The following is a 272-nucleotide window of genomic DNA, read 5'->3' as shown; positions in this document are numbered from 1 at the left end:
TCTACGGTCAAAGCGATGCAATTACGCGTACATATTAGGTGTGTTCGACTTAAAAGCAGTGCGGCTCAGACCGATCAGTGTTTGACATCAAAGTACCTCGAGAGCGTTTCGAAAGCATAACCATATTTTGATGTCTTTGATGTCATACACCGACCGGTCTGCACACGCAAACAAAGCCAAAACCTAGATATTTTAGAAATCCTGGCCAGGAAGACATGACAAAGAGGAGGATATCAGTAAGGAATGTGTGGTAATTTACAATAATCAGTGAC

The sequence above is a fragment of the Sinocyclocheilus anshuiensis genome, unplaced genomic scaffold (genome assembly GCF_001515605.1).
Source record: "Sinocyclocheilus anshuiensis isolate Anshui unplaced genomic scaffold, SAMN03320099.WGS_v1.1 scaffold343, whole genome shotgun sequence".
NCBI classification, from domain to species: domain Eukaryota; kingdom Metazoa; phylum Chordata; class Actinopteri; order Cypriniformes; family Cyprinidae; genus Sinocyclocheilus; species Sinocyclocheilus anshuiensis.
Note: the sequence above shows the minus strand (reverse complement) of the source record.